Below are 20,612 nucleotides of genomic sequence, written 5' to 3' on the forward strand. Positions count from 1 at the left end.
AAAACAGAGGTACTGCAGGCACGTGGGTTCTCCCCCTTTCTTTGTTGGGTTTCCTTCCCTGCAGGGTAGAAAGAAATGCTCTTGGAAAGAGCTTTTAAAAATAGTTTAGCTTTTGTCTTCCAAAACAGTCACGAGATTGCCTTGTATTTCACAGGTTAGCTCAAAGTCTGAGGGAAGGAAATAGGGAGGATTCATTCCCAAGAGGAATGCTGAATTTAAAAAAAAACGTCCCTTCCCTCGGGTATGGAGCAGATTTGGGAGTTAAAGGGTTAAAAAGCACAAACAGAAACCCAAGGCCATGCAGCAGCCTGACTAAAGATCCTCTTTTGGTTTTTGAACTGTTTTGATTTCATTTGCTTGGGTTGTCAAAATACCACTAGCTCTCCAGAGCTCCCATGAAGAGGAGAACTTAATTTCTAATACTGAAAAAAAAATCTATGTTAAAAATAGAAATGCGCCAGCAGCTACAATGGCAACTTTTTCAGGCAGACTTTGTCCAGCATTGAGGACGGGGAAACAGAATTTCCATTTTCATTCCTCTGCAGATCCCCCATATCGGCAGGTCGACATCATAAGGCCTTACTAATATTACAAACGGATGAATGTTTTACAAAACCATCAGCAGAATAATTGCTTGTTCAGTCCACCTGTAGAGCTCAAAGCACTTTTAAAAAACACCATAAAGTTCATTTCGTAGGTGGCGAAGCTGAGATGTGGCGGGGGGACACAAGCTGCTCCAAGTGACCTTCAGGCTGGAAGCAGCACATGGCTCTGGCCACCAAGGCACCCACCAGGGAGGAAGATCAGCTCCGTCTCTCCCCTGCTCCTCCAGGACTCACTTGCCCATCATCTGCTCAAGTTCACACATCTGTGGCCCTTCAGCCCCCTGCATCTCCCAGGCAGGTCTCCACCTGGGCCTGCCCTGAATTGTGCCTCTGGGACGGCTCGTCCCCAGACGTGTCCGTGACAGCACGAGGCCCTGGAGGTGCCATCCCAACGTCCCATGCTGTGCAGGCAGCACATCAGGATGCTCGCTCAGGGCGGGGAGCACGTACCAGTTGCAATGAGCGAGGGGAAGCAAGCGGCCAACTCAGTGTGAGTGATCGCTCAGGGCGGGGAGCACGTACCAGTTGCAATGAGCGAGGGGAAGCAAGCGGCCAACTCAGTGTGAGTGATAAAGCAAGCTTCGATTTATTAAGGCGCGATTATGTCTTATATACAGTTCTAGTTAATTATGCCTACTAGTCATCTGCTAATTGGCTAAGCTCTAAAGGGTTACATTTTCATACGTCCTCCTACTTGCGGTTTCTGCGGATAGCTAGCTACATATATTTTTTTCTCTCTTGTCTACGCGAATTCCTCAAAGTTATTTACAACATTAGGCACAAGGTCAGTGCTTTTCTCAGCTTCCTTATCAGCATGCCTCAGCACAGCTGCAAGGCCTGCTTCAGCTAACTTACGCTAACTTTGTTTCACAAAGATCTTTAGGGGAGTCATGGCCGTGATCACACAGCCATTCTGCAACAACCAGTCTCTTGACTTCCCACACAGCAGCGGTCCAAAGTGGAAGACACCCGTCTCCGTGACATACTGCTTGAAGACAATGTCGTCGTCTGCCTTGCTCTTCCTTTGGTGGGGAAACACCAGCCTGGGCAGAGAAAACAGGGAATGAAGAGCTGTGAGATGCTCCAAGTAGAAAACCTGGTCAGAAAGCCGTAACCCTTACTGGTGGCCGCGGTACCAGTACTCCCAGCTCCAGGCATGGGACAAGATGCTGGGCGGCTCAGGCAGCACGCTCTGCCCGAGCCAGAAGGTCACCGGGGTACAAGGGGCAGCCCTGGCTCTGAGCCCAGGGGGGAGCAGCGTGGGAGGCTCCCAGGGGCAAGCCTTACCGTGGGTCTTGGCTGATGGTGGGGTACAGGCAGGTGCCCCTGCAGGGCAGCTGGTACAGTCGCTTTGTCCCCAGGATCTCGAAACGCAGCGTCTGCTCAAACTGGCCCAGCACCGTGGAGCTGAAGTGGACCTTCAGTTCCACCTCGCCGCGGGCAGGCACTATCCACCGGCAGCTGCTCAGCCTGGCAGTTAAAGAGAGGGCTTCAGACACGGCTAATGAGCAAACAAGACGAGGAGGAGGGTTGTGGACTCGCCATCCCACGGAGGCACCAACAGAGGGGCCCTGAGGAGCTGGGGATGACAGACCTCACTTGACAGGGTGGCCGCGAAGCAGAAGGATCTCCTCAGCCCTCAGCTCACCTGACATGTCTCGGCGGGGATGGGACCGTGTCCTCGCCGCTTTGGTGCGCCCCAGGAGAAGATACGGGTCCTTCCCTGTCCAGCCCCTGGAGACATCTCCTGCCCTGACTGGAGCTCTGCTTCTCTCTCGCAGCCTCCCAGCTGCCCGCAGCTTTCTCCTCGCTCGACTGGCTCCTCACAACAGGGGCGACCTGCTCCTCTGCGGTCTGAGCCACAAGGGGAGGGAGAAAACAGAGAGGTGAGACCTGCCCCGAGACATCCCCCTCCGGGAAAGCATGCTGTGGGTTTGTTAACAATTAGGGGAAGCACTAAATAAACAACCACATCTGCCCAGGGACTTGGTCTTCCTCATCAGGTTTAGTTTTGCCTACAACACTCTCCTTGCCCAGGACCTCAAGGCAAGGCGAGGGCTTGAGGTGTTTTTTTAAACCGTTATTCTCATCTTACAGACATCACAGTGATCCTTCCCCACCCACCCCCCTGCCCTGGCACCTTCACTTCGGGCACAACGGGGGCATCCACGAGACTTACGGCAGCATTCTTGTCTTCTTCTGCAGTGGCGCCTTCTGGCACAACAAAGACAAAGTGCTTGAGGGCTTCTCCTGCTGCAGGGGCCATCCGCTCTGCCGGGTAGCAGATCACGGAGTAGAAAGCAGTAGGGGGAATGGGAAGCCCGGAGGGACCCAGTCCAAGGCTATCCAGGACCTAAAGCGTAAGAGAAAACCCTGTTTGTACCCCTGTCACCTTCATCCTCACACTCACTCCTCAAAGGCACGGAGCTTTCGGCAATGTGGTGGGGCTCTATTTATATGGGGCACAGCGCTTCTTCGTGCCCAGTGGAGTGGGCAGGCTCCAGAGCAGTGCCAGGACCTACAAGTGGGACCTCGAGAGAAACCTCTCCCCAGAGTGACTCAGCTGAAGGAAACCTGAGCTGCCCTGCCCTGGGACCATTTGCAATGATTTCCAGGCTGGGAAATTCTCTCAACAGACGGGATGCTTGTACAGAGAGCACTCCTGCTTCCCACCCACCTGAGGGATGGTGAGAACCTCCCCAGCCATGGGGCTGCTGCGGAGCCATTGTGGAACATCATCGGTGGCCTGGACCGGGGCCCAGGAGCACGGTAGGCTCAGCCTCCGAGCCTCACAGGGCTCTACCTGCTCTGCCGCTGGCAGCTCGCTGCTCTCCAGGATCTTCCTAGTCATATCTTCTGAGCCCAGCACCTGGATGTCCAAGCAGGGCACCCCGACACCCTGGCCTCTGGCTGACCCTTTTGCACTTTCCCCTTCCAGCTGAGGTATTCTGGCATCCTCAAGAGCCTTCAGTTTTGCCAGATGCTCTTTCTCCAGCCTCTCCTGATGCTCCTTCTCTCTGTCCCTCCAGCTCCTGGGGCTGGATGCGTGCTGGGGCTGCTCTTCTGCTGGGTGCCGTGCGTCCTCGTGGTTCAGGGGGAACAGCAGGATACCCTGAACCCTGTCCCAGGATGCCAAAATATGCGCAACATCCTTCTGCGACGTCTCGTAGATATTAAACCTCAGGGCCAAGTTCTCGCTGTCACTCTGGGCCTCATTTTTTGTTTCCCCCTCTTCCAGGTCTGTGGGGTGTGCAGCCGCTGCCAGGTGGGCATCCCTCAGGGTGACCTTGCTCTGCTTTTGCTCATCTTCCTTTGTGCAGCGTGCAACAGAGCCCACGCGCTTCCTTACAGATCGTGTCTTGACCACCCCCTTGGTGACCTCCGACCTCTGGCTGTTGGATGTGTTGGTGTTGCTGGTGGGACTGTTCATGCCCTGGGCAGGAAGAGCAAAAAAAGCAGGGAGCATTTCAAAGCACTGACTCAGGTGCTGTAGGGCAGCAATGATCTTTACAATAGCACCCCAAACCTCGCTCGAGACCTGTGCTAGGCACCCTACAAATCCCAGTTCAGAACATAGCTGGTACCCAGTTTAGCTCAACAAACCAAACTCTTCAGTGTCAGACTGATGAGGGGTCCTGCAAACCAGCTGAGGAACAGAACAGGTTCCCATCCCAAGCAGAGAACTTAAGACACCTCCTTACTCCCGTGCAGTCCTCTGGGTTCATTTCTGGTGCGCTGAGCATCCCTGTGGCTGGCTGATTCTTTGCAAAGTCTGCCTGCTTCTTTGCAAAGTCTGCCTGCTAATGAATACCTAAGGCCTGGGGGCATCTCCTGCCAGACATGTAGGAAAAGACCCCACATCCCAGACAGATCATGGCTCACAGGTGTAAGTCACAGGCAGAGTGGGAAGAAACGCTGGACTAAAACTACCTAGGGCTTCAGTAGTCAATATGTGGAGTTACATGAAGCCAGGACTCAAAGGCAGCATGATCTTAGTAGAGCAGCTCTAGCAGCAAACCCATGGGAAGACACCCCGGTGCAGCAGCAGCACGATCAGACCCCGGTGGTTGTTTCCCAGCGCAGCCCCACATGTTGCTCCTGCCAGGTGCTCGTCCCCAGCACTGCGTGGGGCTCCCTGAGGCACGGTGCAGCTCCGTAGGAAGGTCCCCAGGGCTTTCAGTCATCTCTGTAAACAACCACGCACCTGCTTGACACCAGGCCGGCTTTTCCTCTCAAAGCATTCTCTTGGTCTTTTCCAGTCTTTCTCTTCCCCTGCTCAGAATTCTTCAGCTCTTCCTCCTTCAAGCGTTCCAGCTCCTGCCGACGCTTTTCCTCAAGCTCTCGAGCTAGCTGCTCCATCTCCCTTCAGCAAGCCAAACAGAAAACACGCCCGAGAGTCACCACCAGAAGTCTGGGCTTGCCGCCATCCCAGCTGGTCCTGCACTTCATTCCCTGACCCTGAGGCCAGGCAGAACCGTTAGGCCATCTCTGTGGACCTCCCTCAGCCTGGGGAGGCTGGGAATATCCCAAGTGAGGAGAGGTGGGAGGGGACCTCCAGGGCCAGCCAAACCTCAGCCTTGCTTCATAAGGTCAGCCTGGGCTGAACAAAGTGCGGAAACACACGCTCGCTTTAAGCGGGTCCCCCTCCCAGTTTCAGACTTAGCCTGTGCATCCTCCTCAACCCCTGCGGCCTCCCCTCCTGGGCTGCTTTGCTGGATCAGAGCTTCTCCCAGGCCAGGCTGACCTGCTGCTGCAGCTGAGGGTGAGCCCAAGAGCCACCGGCTTCTATGGCCAGTGTCGCTCAGGAAGGAAAAACCTGGGAGATCAGCAAGGACTTCCCCTACGGCAGGACTGGGATCTAAACCAAGCCAGCACGGCTGTGCCTCACACCAAGCCACACCACAACCCCTCTGGTGTGGGGAAGAAGGGGGGTGAAGATGAGAATCAACGTAATTAACTTAGAGACACTTCTAAGGAGCAGCGGCCAGGCAAGCCCAGAGCCCAGGTGCCGGCAGCCACCGTCTAAACCCGCGGGCTCCCCGCTCAGCTGGAGAGAAGATGTTCTCTCCCGGGAGGAAGGGCCTTCCTCTGCTGGGAACCTGGGGGTGGAACTGCCCGCCTGGAGCAGACCCTTTCGGGCCTTCGCTCCGTGACCCCTCTGAGCTCAACCGAGGTCTCCGGAGCAGGAAAACCCTGCAGGGGCACCCTCCTGGGGAGTTACAGGCGCACAGACCTCTGCCTCCTCTCGCGCTGGACTTGGCGTATCTGGTTATGAAGCTGAATTTTCTGCTCCGCAGTGAGGGCATCATACTCATCCTCGTCCATCTCCCAGAGACGTTCTCTCTCCCTGCGGGCAGCTTCTTCCTGCTCCCGTCCTTCAGCCAAGGCCAGAGGAGAAACCATTAGCAGAGCTTGCTGTTGGGGGTGAGCTGCCAGGATTCACAGCTGTGTCCCGAGCCAGCCGATCATCCTGCCAGGAGGTGCTGGGGAGCTCACAGCCCTGCTCCAAAATTCAGATCAGCCCCTGAACTATCAACAGTTCACGGCGAGTTCCCGTGCCTTGCCTGGCTCCTGCGCACCAGCGTGGCGGGCAGCTGCTGCTGCTGCTTCGGTACTGAGCCACAACAGCTGGCACTTGTGCCCAGGCTTTCACGGTAGAGACCAAGGGAAGTCTTCACAGCCTCAGCTCTGCTCTGCTGCATTTTAAGCAACTGTGAGCTGAGCGCTGGCTACACCCAGGCAGAAGGTGGAAGGATTAATAAGACCACTTCTTACAAGCTCTGCTGGTAACCCAGATACACACAGATAAGGCTGAGTGCTTGACAGGGAAGATTTGAGAGGTGCGGAGATGAAAAGTCTCACCTTCCTGCTCTTTTGCAGCTGTCTCCCTGGCTTTAAAGGACACATAATCCTGGAACAGGTTCACGACATAGATGTGAGGCCGATTTCCAACAGCTTTGAGCAGGCAGAGGAGAGCAGATGCCATGTTGTGCGCAAAGAGGGTTTCCAGGCCATCAAACACCACGCCCTGGTAGCAGTCACTCAGCTGCGGATAAAGTTGAAAAGGAACAGCTTTTCTAGCCAGCTGTGGCACACACGGGGCTCTCAGCCAGTCAGTAAATGTCCACTGTCAGCAGATGTCAAAGGACACCAGCCATCGTTGTGTCCAGCGCATCGGCCCAGACAAGCTCTGATCTTTCCCCACGTTCTGCCACCTTGGGGCATCTGCAGCTTCCCCCAAGGATCCCTGCGTGCAGCTCGGGGCTCCTCCGAGAGCAGATACAGACCTCCTCTCCAAACTGCCTCGCTGCCTGTCTCTCCGGAGCAGGAACGCAGCATCTGCCCCCACCCCACCCCACGTACCTGGAGCCTTTCGGAGAGGACGGCCACCAGCAAGTCCTCGGGCAGCACGCAGCTCAGACAGCCCAGCCCTCCCTCTGTGCTGCCACCGATGCTCAGCCATCGCTGCGCAGGGACGCAGGGAAGGGGAGGGTGGAGATGAGAAATGGAGGAGCCCTGCAATGTTGAACGCCACAAGTAAACCAAACCACTTGGGTAACCCCTGAACAGTTCCAACTGCTGGGCTTGCAGCCAGGGTTTCCCACTAGCGGGAGGCTCGAACCAACCCTGCAGGCCAGCAGCTCCAGGGGACAACCCTGGAGGACACATCCCGTGGCTTGCAAGCCCCCGGCACAGCATCCCGCAGCTTTGCCCACTGCCTGCGGCCACATTAGCCAGGACTGCGCTTTGCCAACAAACTGTTGAGGCCCAGTCGAGATTTCTGCCAGAGCACAGGGGTTTGTTCCCACCCCAAGCATGCCCAGCTGGCGCTCTGCACCACACACCCACACACCAGCCCCCACTCTAAGCAGCCCCTTCGCTTCTCAGATGCAACAGAAAGGACCCAGGCATTAACCAGCGCAGATCACGCTTCACCTGGCAGCTTGTCAAATCCCTTCGATGCTGTTCCCGGGATTGGGATGCACGGCCATCCGGCTTCCTCTTGCTTGCTGCAGTGCTCACCGGCCTTTGGGAACTCGGGGACTGCAGGCTGCCGTCCTCCTCAGAGCTGGACTGGCGCAGCGCTGAGCTGTGCCCGGCCTTGGCGCGGCACTGCACGCTGAGAGAGACATCTGCATTGTGACCTGCAGAGGGGACAGATGGCTCAGCGGGGCTGGCGATGGGTGCTGCGGGGAGCAAGCAGGCACCTTCCACCCCTGGCAGGGACACAGCACTTGTCCCCCAGCCTGCTGGGCACTAGCAGCGCTGCTCTCCAGAAGCAGCTCCTGCCCTGCTTCCCTTACTAGCACGATAAAGCTGAGAGAGGACGGAAAGGCCAGAGAGTTTGTCGTGCACAGCCCCGTGTCCCTCCTTAACAAACATGCACACAGGTGACACTTTGCACAGCAGCTCCCCTATGGATCAAGCCAAAGATTCGTCCCCCAGCACCATCATTTTCCTACCTTGCACCCATCCTACCTTCTCCCGTGGAGACTGTAACGGGCAGCCCTGCCCCAGCAGAATCACCCATCTCCATGGAAGCTAAACCCTCTGCCTGTGATAACCCCACCTGGCACCCAGAGCCTTTTCCCTTCCACCAGCTCCCAACCACCCAGGTTCAAAGCTGAGCAATGTAAAACGTCCCCTGCCAAGGCCAGCGTCTGGCCTCACCCTGCAGAGCTCAGGGCAACAACTGCCCAAGAAAGTTTCCCCAAAGTCTCCAGTCTCACATGGAGCACAGCACAGCACGTGCCAGCTCCGCAACCTGACAGTGTCAGTATAGGGGGGAAAAAAAATACATTTCCAGAGAAAAAGAGCTCATCTGCAGTGCGTCTCATCCAAAACTCCTCCAAGAGGTTATTCTTCCCTTCCTCTCATGTCTGTGAAGCCACACTCACAGTCAGTCACCTAGAGCTTAATGAGCCACTTCGGAGGGTTATTCCTTGTTCAAGCGGGCAGCAGTTCTGCCTGATGGCCACAGGGAGCAAGCTGGATTCAGCTCGGAGAAAATGTGTTTATAAAGCTCTGAGAAAGGTATGGGTGTGCTTCACCACTCCCAGAAAAAGGAACGTGTGTCAAGAAGCCCAGAGGCAGTAAAAATGCCTTTGTCTGACCCCTCAAAACAGAGCTTCTTATTCACCCGAGCTGTGTTATGAAATGGCTCTGCATTTCTACACGCTTGCACCCGTGCTCCCCAAGAGACCCAAGGGCTGCCAAACTCCTCTGGAGCAAGCAGAAGCAGGTGGCCGTGGTGGGTTTCCAAAGCGCCGCTCTGCGCCCAGTGTTCCTCCTTACCCTCATCCTCTGTCTCCTTGTGGCTCTGCTCAGCGGCAGCCCTGATGCACAGCTCCCGGGCACGGAGCCCTGCCGCGCTGCTCCCGTCAGAGATGGCTTCTGTCACCACGGCGTCGATGGACAAGCAGGCAGCGCCGTAATATTTGGACAGGGCGACCGCTGCCGCTGTCTTTCCTTGAGAGAGAGAGGAAGGCGGCTTGGTGACATTTGCAGGTGAAGCATTCTCAGCGACAGGCTCTGGAAAGCCCCCCCAGAGGCTTTGCAGGTTTCAAGGACGTTCAGAAAGCACATGTCCCTTTAGGGGACACCACGAGGGAGGCAGCTTCGGTCAGAAGCGCTGAACTCCAGAGCCAGGTGGATCGCCTCCACCTCCGGTTCAGCCCAGGACTTTGTCCCTTGTGGTGTGACCTCAGCCCTGGGCCAGGACATTGTTTCGAGCCCTGGCCCACCACCACCGTTCGCTACCCTGTGCTGGTGGGTGCCAGCTGGGCGCAGTCTGGGGGTCAGCATGGGCTAGGGGCTGCTCCCATGAGGAAACACGGGCACCAGGCAATGTGGTCCCATGCAGCAAGAGGGACATGGCCACCCCATCGGGGGGGACAAGAGCCTAGCTATAGGGACACAAGATGAGCCACACCACTGGCACCAGCTAGGCAGAGGCCTGGGACCGTTTCACGGACCAGCAGAGCTGTGGCTTGCCTCGCTTCGCTTCAACTGGCCGACCAAGCACCACGGCCCACCAGGATAAGTCTCTCCTGCTTCCCGCTCTCCTTGCAGCCAACAGCTCACGTACCTGTCCGAGGTGCCCCATGGACGATGATGACGATCCCTCTGCGGCTTCCGCCTGTGCGCCGTTCGGCAGAGATATCGATGCCCAGGTGGCGGGCGATGGCCCTATGGACAGGGCTGTCGGCCAGCTCTCCTGCAGCCTCCTTGCTGCTGCTGGTGCTCTGCTGGTGCTCTGCTGTGTAGAACCAGGTAGAAAAGTCAGCCTCCTGCCTCCCTGGGACCCTCATCGCCCTCCCCATCCCCTCAGATCCTGGGAGAGGAGACTGCTGAAAGCAATGTCACAGCCCAGATCTCATCGTGCCCGTCCTCGAGGCTCGCGCAGATCCAGCTGCTGGCGAAGGGGCCTGTTCAGAGCACAGTAAGTGGGGTGGCAGGAGGAGGAAAGAGCATCTGGCAACACCCAAGAGGCCTGGGCCACATCTTCCATGAACCCTCCCCACGGTCCTCATGGGAGTTTGGTCCCGGGTCCTGGTGCCTAAGGGGGGTGACAGGTGCAACTGGGCATTGGGAACAGTCCCGAGGGAGATGGCACCAGGCTGCAGTGAAGCAATGGAGGTGGCACTGAAGTCCACCACTGGGGCCCTTTTGCCACAATGGACAAAATAGGTGAAGAGCTTCGGGTTACCACCCGTCCCGCGTCTTTCCTTAACACCTTCCTCCTCCTCTTCCCCACATTCAGATTCTGAATTCACCCTGTTGGACTGGCTTTCATCGAAAAGGGAGGGGGGAACGACCGAGCTACGGGGTGAGGTGCTGCCAGCAACCCCAGCGGAGTGCTTTCTGCCCCCATCTGACAGGTGCCAGGCACCTTCAGAGCTGGCCGAGGAGGAAGGACGTGGGGAAGGAATGGCAACCTGCTCTTGGCCATTCCCACGTTGCAGGGCCACAAGCAAAAGCAAAAATCTCCTAAGGAGGGAGACTCCCAAGGCACCGAGGAGCCTGCCCAGGGGTATTCTGAGCTTGTGCTTGTGTTGCCGCGAAGGAACAAATCTAAACCAGCTCCTTATATTAGACTTGGTCCTACAGGCTGAAGAACTCATCTGAGCCTGCTCTTTGTGGCTGAGGGACACAAGGGGACACCCTGATGATTTCCCCAGTGTGTGGCAGTAAGATATGAGCTTGCTTTAGCTGCACTCAGAGCTGCGAGAGGATGCGTCTTACAAGCCACAGGTTTTCACCTAGATTTTCCTCCACCAAGCTGGGGAACAGGCGGCTGCTAAAAGCACGGGCTTTCCGTGGAGAATGAGGTCATGGAGAACTCGGGGTACGCAGCCTGGACTCCCTGCTGTGTCCACACGCAGGACAGACCATGCCAAACCCTCACCCTTGTCCTGGTCCGCTGGGTCCCCAGTCTTGGGCTTTGCTTGATCATCCTGCAGCCCCTTCTGGTCCTGAGAGTACTCCAGCACCTCTGGGGGCAGCTTCTCACCCGGGCCACGCAGAGGCAGCAACAAGGTGTTGCGGCTGTCGTAGTCTTTCAGCATGCGCAGGACCTGTGCGCGGAGGGGCGAGAAACCACATACAGGAGGGGTTTCTTGACCACACGAACACACTGCCCAGCCAACCAGTCTTCTCCCTCATGCCTTCCTCCCAGCACGGACTACCCAAGCACCCCCCTCGGCCTGGCAGCAGGGCTGGCTGCCCCTCAAGTGCCACCAGGCTGTGCCCTGGCGACTGCCTCCATCTCCCTGGCGCAAGCCCGGGAATGCCACCACAGCACTGTGAAGCTACGGCAGCACGCACACGGGGACCAGACCTTCCCGCTCACCTGCTCCTCCTCAAGGTACTGCTGGTCAAACTCCAGCGAGTAAAACTCGATGGGAAACTCGCACGGGTTCTTCACCACCACTGTCCCCTCCGCCCCATGGCTGTATGGCAGCACCGGTCCCAGCTCAAGCACTGGGGGGCTGAACTCCAGCTACGGCTCCAGACCTTGTCCCGAGACCTGCAGCTGGAGGTGCTGGCTGCTCTGGCAAATGTTAATCTTCAGCCTCCTTCTGTAGGACTTCTGAAAAGAGAGAAGCACAGAAAGGTCCTGCGCTAAGTCCCAGGTGACAAGGGCCTGGAATTCAACCCTTGCCCCAAGGTCAGCGGTGTCGTCGGTACCTCTAAGGTGAATGGAAAACAGGTATTTAATTATAGCAGAGGCTGCAGCACCTGCATGCTGGCTCCGGGTAACTGGGATGGATCCTGGGTGAGGTGTAACTGGCTGTTTGGTGTCAGATCTGAAACAGTCTGCCACACGTTTTCACCCAGTCACGAGGCAGCGCAGCGCTCATGAGAAAGGTCCTCGGGGTTACGCTGCCCAGACACAGCTGTGGCACTGCTGCATCAGGCAAACACCAGCCACGCAAGAGGCAGATGAGCTCTCGCTGGCTAGACATAAGGGTCATCTTCTCTGCTCAGCGTTTGGCTCTGGCCAAAGCCCAACACAAGCTGGTTGCATCCCTACTAGCAATTATACCGTCCCTGGGACTGTTCCCAGGCATGGAAGCACTTGTGTCCATGCTGTCACACACTGCCAGCTTCCAAGTCACTGTGGCCACATGCAAACTGCCTTTGGGAATGCTCCATCGCTTAAGCTGACTCCCAGACCGCGTGGGAACACGCAGGCAGGTTGGGCCAGAGCCACAGGGACTGCTGGCAGTGTACCGCTACAGGTGACAGTCCCGCCGTGCCCAGGAAGGTGTCTGGCGGCTGTTTTGTCTGCTGGTACCGGCAGCAGGATTAGCCCAGGTTGGCCCTTCCAGGGTTGTCCCCCGCGAGCATGCCAGCTGCTCTGCGCCGGGGCGTTGCAGCCTGCAGATATGCCCACACGAGGTGGAAGATGAGGGGAGACAGGTGGATCTCCTCCATGTGCCGAGAGGGAGCCACACCGCCGAGCCTGGATGCTCCCTGTGCAACTCCCCGTGGGGATTCCAAAGCGCTTCTCAGAAGTGCGCGCTACAGGGGAAACTGGGGCACAGCGGGTACGGGGCTGGCAGAAAGCTCCATGCGGAGGCCAGACCTCATCCCCTGCGCTGGGCTCTCATTTCCACACTGCCCTGCCAGACCTCCGCGGGGTGACACCTGCCAATCTCACCTCTTCCACGGGTGAAAACCTGACTCGCATGTTGCATCGCTGTCCGGGAGCGAGGGTTCCGGCCGAGGGCAGTGCCTCAAAGACACGGGGCTTGGCTTCCAACTCCTGCAGCAGCTTCCGACGCATGCTCGCTGACAAGCATTTGTCCACCTGGGCACAGAAACCAGGCGTGTGAGGTGGCCTTTGTGGGGACAGACTCTTGGTTCCTGCCGTGCTCTGAGATACTGTCACGGTGCGAAGAGCACCCACGTCCAAACCAGATGTGGCCACCATAACCTGGTGGCACCAGAAACGGGAGCAAAGATGTGTAGGCAGGGCAGGCAGATGGGGAGGCGCTGTCCTCAGAGGAGGAGGAATGGGTGAAGATGGCAGAGAAGTGAAGCATCAGCTAACGAACAGGTCCAGGCGAAGCAGCCTTGCCCCGTACCCTCAGAAGCTTCCTCAGCCGAGCTGTAGCCCAAGCGCCCAGGCAGCCACGGGGGCAGAAAGGGCAAGAGAGGCAAAGAAAACCCAACCAAGAAGTTACGTGTCACACCTTGTCTGTGCTTTACCTTACCAGGCTCGTGCACGGTGACGAACCATTGACACGGGACCTGGAGCTGACTGTGGAGCTGGACAGTTTCTTCCCGGCACTGCCCACACTGGACAGCGGAGAACTCCAGCCTGTCCCTGGAGAGGCAGAGGGACAGCACAGTCACATCGGCACGGAGGCGGACATGGAACGTGGGGCCACCTGCTACCTAGTGAAGGACAGAACATCCAGCTGAGAGACCAGGTGACATCTGCTGCTGTGTCCAGCCTGCTGCCTGCCCCAAAAGGTGGTACCTTGATGGGCAGGAGCACGTCCACCTCTCCCAGTGGCAGGTTGGCGCTTTGTGGGTCAAAGCGCACTCTGAATGTCTTAGTCTTGCAGCAGGGCAGGCACTTCACATGGTCCAGATCCACACTGAAACCTTCAACAGATGAAAATAAAGCAGCTGAGATACATCTCATGTCGCTTGTGTGTCACAAGCACGTTAAGGCCACGCGGGTGTCCTGGCTGGCAGCTCTGAGAAAGACCCCCTTGTATCCCCGGAGAAGCCTGCTGCTCTTTCTCCCTTGTCACCGCCCAAGGAGAAAGCGTTTTCGCAGCCAGAATCCAAGGTCCACATGGTAAAAATGAAACCCATCAGCTGAGCTTCAGCAGTTCCTTCCTTGGGCATCTCAGGGAAGGATGCACAGACCTCCCCGAAGGAGAATTTCCAACGAAGATTCCCCCATGCTGCAGTGTTCCCTGGACAACAACTTAGAGAAGACACCTGACCACCCCTCAGACACAGCAAGTCACCGTTTGATGGGACACAGCCTTGCCTCAGGGCCTGTCGTGGAAGCCTGTTTTGATACACCAGAGGATCTCACAGGCTCTTTTCTCAATAAAGGCTCAACTGAAGGGCTATGACATCATGAAGTCTAAACAAAGCACTTCCCAACCACAAAGGGTCCCGTCCGTTTGCAACACGAGCCCACAGAGAGCACAAAACCTCGGCTGTCATTCATGGTAGCCAAGAGCAGAAGATGATGAGAGGTGACCAAGGTGATCAGCCCACCTAGTCCCTGAAATGAGGTGTCAGGGCAGTCCCAGGCAGACCAGGTCTCTGGGCACTGCTGGCCAGGAGAATTCAGGCTCTAAAGCACCGAGCAGGGGGCAGTCAGGAAGAAAAAAGCTGTACAAACAGGCACGCAACACGCCCCCACACACCCCGTGACTTAAGCTCATCTGTCAAGCCCACGGGAAGTCCCTCCAGCACTGGTTACCTGTGCCACACAAGGCACGTCTATCAGCGAGGAAGGACACAGGCAACCGCCCGGGGTTGGTGATCTTCACAAGGTGCGTGCGGACGGTACCAGGAATGACACAGCCAAAGTCCAGGATGTACTCAGGCAGCTGAACTCTGAAAGGAAGAGAGACATTCCTTAAACCACAGCCCGGCTACATTTCCAGGTGGACAGAAGACACAAATAAAGTGGGTATTTGCTGCTGTAAAAACCCAGCTCAAGCCTGTGAAAGCCAAGGCCTGACCACCTGGTAGTAACACTTCAGTAAGTCATGGAGGGTGCAGGTCCTAGGTTTTATCAGCTACCATTGGGACCTCAACATAAAATTGTGTTTAACTGGTCGCAGCTCCTCGGCTACAAAGAGCCACTGTGGCTAAGTCCACCAGACCTCCACTGGCCTCAGTGGAACTGCTAACCTGGTGTACAGCCCAAGCCTGAAATCGCTTCAGGACCTTGCAATGAGATTTGCCTGCACAGGCAATCTTCCCCGCTCTGCAGCCAGGTCTGTCCCCAGAGCAGCCCCGGGAAAGGCAGGAATCGGCACCTACAGCGTTCAAGGGCAGCTCCTTCTCCAGAGCAATCCCACTCGGGAAAGCGCATAAGTGGTCTGTTTTGCAGAGCATTTTCTTCCTGAACTGGAGCCTACCGTGCCCCTGCCTCATCAGGAAGGAGCAGAGGGAAGGACCAAGTCACCCAGGCAAGCCCTACGGTCCCACCAGCATCTACACCCCCTGCTTTAGGGTTTCTCAGCCCGTGCGATTCCCTGCTGGCTTTGCTTAGCGTGGCCTGTTAGTTGGAACAAAGATGCCAGCTTTGAGTTGCCTCTTTCAGAGCTGGTCAGCAGGGACGGTGTCTGTGCTGTCTGGAGGGGCTGGATGGTCTGCACTGGACCCCCTCAGCACTAAGAGCAGAACCCAGCATCTGTGGGGAGCTGAGCACCCCAGGGTGGCACTATGAAGTGAGGACACTCGGCTGCTCACAAGGAGCACGTCAAAGCTACCAGGGTCAGACCCTTTCTGCAGTGCCCAGCTACTGCCAGCTCTGCAGACACCAGGAGCTCTCGGGAGCAGGGGTGCACTGCTGGGTGTCACCCTCGGGGCACCTGGAGTCTCTACTAACTTGAGAAGCCTCCGACGAGCACGCTGGTCAAAGGCCGCTTCCTCTGGGGGACCGGAGCTGAGAGCTTTCTGCTGCTCCAGGGCATGTTCCTCTATCAGCAACTGCTCCACCTGCAGCTGCAGCTGCGTGTCCCACTGAGGAAAGGAAAGAGAGCGGCTGGTTAGCAAAGGTCCTGCCCAAGGCACAGGCTTGTCTCTGAGAGAGGATCCCACCCTGATCTTGTTGAGAGGGGCGATGGAGTCCCTCTGCCTCGCTGCTCAGCGTCTGTGACACCTCCTGCTCCCTTAGTCAAGACCTGATCTCAAGGGAAACAGACTCCAGCACCTTCGCCTGCCCAGTCACTGTCATAAAAGCTGATCTGGCCAGACAAACAGACAGGCAGGCCAGGAACCTTCCAGAGCTCCGAGTATTTGCCTGCCCCCAACCAGTGCCAGAGCAGCTTGGACAGCAGCTCTCTTGGAAAGGGAGCCACGAGAAAGCTGATGCCTCTTGGAGATGACCGCTGACAGCACAGCCCCAGGGCGCAGTCAGGCTGCTGCTGGTAAGCTGGGTCGTGAGCAACAAACTCCTCAGACATGACCCGCAGCTCCTTCAAAGTGCCGGGAACTCAGTCACTTGAGCACGGCCTTCAGGAGTTCTCCCTGAGGCAGTCGGGGACCTGGTGCATCTGCTGGAGGGACAACAGCCAGAGCTGGGCAGCCCCTGGGGCAGCGCTGAGCTGACACATGGTCGTGGCCAGGTGCAGGCAGGGAGGTCCCAAGTGCCAGCAGGGCCCCAGGAAGCCTGCTGCGGGGTGCCCAGGGCTCGAGTGACACAGGGGCAGGGTGGCACATGCCAAATGGGGCTTCTCACCGCGGTGTCCGCGTCGTCCCTGGGTGGCTCCGCGGCTGCAGCCTCCCCCAGAGCAGCTGCTTCAGCTCTCTGGCTGTCCTTTGCCATCTTTTCTTTGGCCTCTTTGAGGACCTTCTCATATTTTGCATTTCCTGGAGGAAGAAGCGATCCACAAATAGAAGCGTGGACGCCGTGCCAATCCCACTTAAGCTGGGAAGCCCCACTCCCCTGATGCTGGCCTCTCCCAGAAACAAACTCCTTGAGCAATCTATGGGAAGTGGATGCTGCTGCTCCTCTCTGAATCCTGACGTTCACTACCACCCACCTTCCCCCCTACAGAGGAGCATCCCATCCCCTGCAACGCGATGGCAAATCCAACCCTGCCAACATCCCTGCCAGCCCGCGTTACAGCTTCCCCAAGCTTTTCTGCCCAGCCGCCACCTTCCCAGGCCTCCGACAGATATGCTGGCAAGCTCTGCAGGGTGGTTCCTGGGGCAAAGCCCACATGGGCTCACCTACTAGAGACCCAGGAAGCAAGCCGAGGGCTGAGTGTTGCTCTGACAGCCCTGAAACCTCCAGGCTCGGTGGGGGTGGGGGAGAGCTGCCCTGTGGGCATATGACATGGGGAAAAAGCCAGGGGACCTTCCCGCGGAGCAGAGAGGCAGTGCTCACCGCTGATGTTCCTGGGCAGGTCCAAGCAGATCCTGGGAAGGGTCCCTTCTCCTCTCAGGGTGATGCTTGCTGGTTCCAGGTGACCCACTTGAATCTGCAAAGCCCTGCAGAAGACTCCAGGCACTCCTGGCAGGTAACAGACTTTGAGCACTTGCTCCTTGCCAGGTCCAATGTAACCCTGCAGGGCATGGGAGACAAGAGAGGGAATGCACCAAAGAGCGTTTGGTGGGGGGACGGCTCAGGCGATAGGCACACTGAGAAGAGAAAACAGCTTCTCCTATGGAAGAAAACGTCAGACAACACGGCCTTCTAGCTTTCTCGTATCCTAAAAGCTCGAGGCTCCTACACCAGGGTGCAGTATGTCCTTCAGAGGGCTCGTAAGGCTGCATTCCCACAGCACAGACCGCCCTTTGCTCAGCGGGAGCGCAGCTCTGCTGCTCACAGTGCTTACCCTCTGCTAGCAAGAGCCAGACTGAATAAAGAAAAGCTCTTTTACCAGCTGCTGCGGAAGACGAGCTAAGGCCCATGCCCTCAGCAGGGCCAGCAGCTCCTCACACTGCACGTCAGTGGTTGCCAGGCTGCTGCTGAAGGGCCTGACTCATTCATCATCCCAACCAAACATCTCCTGCCTGCGTGGTTACACCAGGGGTGCGTGAGCCCATCCAGACTCACAGCGACCTGCAAACATACATCTCTGGAAATGCAGGAGCAGACCAGGACAAATTCTAGGGAAGAAGGTGTTGCTGGGAAGGACATCTCCTCCCTGGGCTTCCAGAAAGGCTCTCCAAGCCTCAGGCTGGGCTCACACCAGCCACACTGAGAGCACATGGAAGCAGACAGCAGCATGGCTCTGGGTGACCGGGCACAGACGCAGACGCCTTGGGCTCGCCCTCTGCACACTGGGCTGGACCCTCGGCTCCCCGCTCCCCTGCACGCTGCAGGGGAAGCCGCTGAGTGGGACAGCTCCTGCCACTTGGTCCCCTGAGCCCGTACTCCAGCGCACAGCGCAGCTGCAGCAAAGGTGAGCCCTGCCAAGCTGCCAGCACCCACGCTGCTGCTGCAGCAGCTGGCTGCACGGGTCCAAGCAGAGCTGCGTCTTCGGAAGCCCGCGGGAAGAGGGCATCAGTGTGTCATCCCTTGTAGGAGACGGGCATGAAAACAATGTGAAAGCCATTTGGCTTCCTCTTCCCCTTGCAAAAAGGGACAAAGATAGGAACGCTGCTTCAGCTCAAAGACATCCACGCGGGACTAAGAAAAGCTGGGGCGCCGGGATGCTGCAAACTCCTCTCCTGGCTGTTCCAGCCCCGATCCTCCCTGACCCCCTCGCTGCCCCACAAAACTGCTGCAAAGCAGCAAAGCTGGAGGAGGGACCAATACAAGGGCTGCTAAAATTTCTGGCAAAGCAGCTTCATGCCCAGGCAAGACAGTATTTCAGTCCTGCTTAGTGCTGGCAGGGGGCAGGTGGGGTTTCTTACAGGCAGGGACAGGGAGTACGTCCTGCTTGACCACACAACCTGGGGAAGGTGACCCTCACAAGAGCCTGCACCGTCTGGCTCCAGTGTCGGCACAACCACAGAGCTCAGCACTCGGGGTCCAAAGAGCTACCGAAGCCCTCGTGCCTCCCGCCGGCGGCTGCTGCAGGATGCCAGAGCCACCCACCAGCAAAGGCCATGAAGGGGCTCTAGTAGGACCGCGCTTGCTCGACCTTCTCTGCCACCCAGCAGCAGTTGCTTACAGCCCTGGCTCTCCGTGCCGGTTTTGTGGCTCTGTCTTCCTTTTCTTTTTTTCCACCCGCCCCACCACCTTTTTTCCCTATAACCCTCTCCTGGGCAGCCTGGCCAGGGTGAATCACTTGTGCTACTCACCGTGCTGGGCACGGCCAGGGGCACGCCGAGCGGAGGGCTGTCCGCAGCGGCTGCGCTGGAGCCGAGCACCACGTAGGTGAATCCCACCTTCCCTCTGTTCTGCAGGGTGACCTCCGCTTCCTTGACTTTGTTAAACAGCTGGAGAGAAGACAGAGGAGCGGGAAGTTACAGACGCAGGTCTGCTGCTGGGAGTCTCCTTCCCTTTTCCCTGGCTTGAAAGCACATGAACACAGCGCAGAAGCAGGGAGCGCAGGGGAGGTACAGGCACTGCGGTGTCCTGGGTTAACCTGGGCGACCCCCAGCCACAGGGTACCCCTTAGCCCTATGCAGGAACACTATTGACGGCAGCACGTAGAGGTGCAGTAATAAATAAACCAGGGGATACAAGCCCTCTGCTCTTTAAGGTGTCACCTAACAGCCAGCTGAAACAAAAGAGGAGGCATCGAGGCATTTCAGAATAAGAGGCACCTGCATACAAGTATCTGCAAGCAAAACAGAAGCAAAAGTAGAGACAGACAGGGCAACAGCCAAACAGGGCCAACAGCTGGAAGGGTCTGTGGGGATTTTAACTGAAAAGAAGTGCCAATTGTTCTGGGACATTCTCTCCAGCTGCAGTGACTGGAAGCCCAAGTTAACTTCCTCCCCAGTTTATTTTGTTGATTAATCAAGAGCATTAAAAGAAAGCATCTCCTTGGACCTCAGGCTTTAGGAACGCATGGGCGGATGAGGGTCCTGGGGACATGTCCCTTTGGAGATCACCACAGGGTCCTTGCCTGTCCCGGGAGGCAGCGCTCGTTACCTTGAAGAGGAGGAAATCCCAACTATTGGGGGGTAGAGATGGCCATTAAAAAACAACTCTGATGCAGAACGTATCACCCAAAGGCAGTACTTCCAAGCGACAGAGCCAACGGAGTAGCTGGGAAGGGAAGAGCGCCCTAGACCTAGGTGGGCAGCAACGCGCCGGCGACAGTTCCAAGACAAGGACCTCTGCCAAGAGAAGCGTGCGGTACCTGCAGCCCGCAGTCGATCTCCGTCACGTCAAGGAAGTAGTTGATGAGCGAAGCCTCCCCACTCAGCGCAATCTCGTAGGTCGGGCCTCCCTCCACACTGCACAGCGCCGTGACACGGGCAGCAATGTTTGTGCGGCCAACGAAGGTGAATGTGACGCGCTGGCTCTTGCCCGGCGGCAGCACGCCGTACAGTGGCAGGACATCAAAAACCTGGAGGCAGGGGAGGAGAGATGGAGATGTCGAGCGTGGAAATTGATGCAGAAGAGCAGCCGTGGCTTGGAGCAAAGTACAGATGTGGCTGGAGGGGCCTCTTCATCACAGGCGAGATCACCCTAATCTCATTCTGCATCCATTCCACTTACCGGTGGGAGAGACCCTGGGAAAAATCTTCTCCCATGCTAATTAATGTATTAATACACTAAATTAATTTGGGATGTCTCCTGGCAGCAAGACATTCTCTCAGCTGAAGAACTTGCCTTTAAAAACACTTTTTACTGCCTTCAGAAAAACACAAGACTTGGAGATGAGA

General features: G+C 57.1%; 1 pseudogene; it reads right to left on the reverse strand.

Annotated features, from left to right (window-relative positions):
* Positions 1-878: 878 nt before the first annotated feature.
* On the reverse strand, positions 879-20,432 carry LOC121081924 (annotated as a pseudogene).
* Between the last annotated feature and the right edge of the window lie 180 nt (positions 20,433-20,612).

Source organism: Falco naumanni, assembly GCF_017639655.2.
Source record: "Falco naumanni isolate bFalNau1 chromosome 21 unlocalized genomic scaffold, bFalNau1.pat SUPER_21_unloc_1, whole genome shotgun sequence".
In the NCBI taxonomy this organism is placed as follows: Eukaryota; Metazoa; Chordata; class Aves; order Falconiformes; family Falconidae; genus Falco; species Falco naumanni.